Genomic DNA, 934 nt, shown 5'->3' with positions numbered 1-934 from the left:
GTGCCAGTCAGGGTGGGGTGGGGTGGGGAGCTGGCATCGACCATGTTCGGAAGGTGCTTTTTAGGTTCCACTGGCACAGGGAGCCAGTCAGGTGGCACTGACATTGGCCACAACTAAAATTTCCATTTGATTGAGATTCTGATTGTGATTTTGATTTTGCTTTTACTGTTGACTATGGTGCTGCTACACCAGTCATTGGGTATGACTCCTTCGGTTATGGAAAGTGCCCAATTTTTTTTATAGCAGTATGGCATGTTCTGTTCTTTCTGAACAAACAGAACATTCAGAGTAGGTACCAGTTAACACCAAAATGGCATCTTCACTCATAGATTGATTTCTTCATGGGAACAAGAAGACATTCATTGCTAAAAGAGCTGAACTTTATTTTAGCTGAAATTTCAGATGGCACAGTAAGAGAAAGGGAATATATCACAAGTAGATTTGTGTATTTCTCTGAACAGCTTCCAGTAAACAAGTTTGGGTGACAGAATTTGGAATAAGCTGTTGCAAATTTAATCAATCTATAGGTGAAGATGTCAGTTTGTGTGTTAACTGGCACCTACTCTGAATGCTCTCCTTGTTCAGAAAGAACAAAACATGTCATACTACATCAGTAGATGGAAACTGAAAGAAGCCTGTCGTGTGTGTGTGTTTGTTCCCCTCACCACCGCTTGACAAGTGGCGCTGGTGTGTTTACATCTTTATAACTTAGTGGTTTGGCATAAGAAACTGATAGAATAAGTACCAGGCCTTAAAAATAAGTACTGGGGTTGATACATTTGACTAAAATTCCTTCAAGGTGGTGCCCCAGCATGGCCACAACCTAATGACTGAAACAAGTAAAAAAACAAAAGAAAAAAGAAAAAGAGATGTATGTGAGCATATCTATATTTCTCTGTCTGTCAGTTTCTCTCTCTCTCTTTATATATATATA

The sequence above is a fragment of the Octopus bimaculoides genome, chromosome 11, assembly GCF_001194135.2.
Source record: "Octopus bimaculoides isolate UCB-OBI-ISO-001 chromosome 11, ASM119413v2, whole genome shotgun sequence".
Classification (NCBI taxonomy): domain Eukaryota; kingdom Metazoa; phylum Mollusca; class Cephalopoda; order Octopoda; family Octopodidae; genus Octopus; species Octopus bimaculoides.
Note: the sequence above shows the minus strand (reverse complement) of the source record.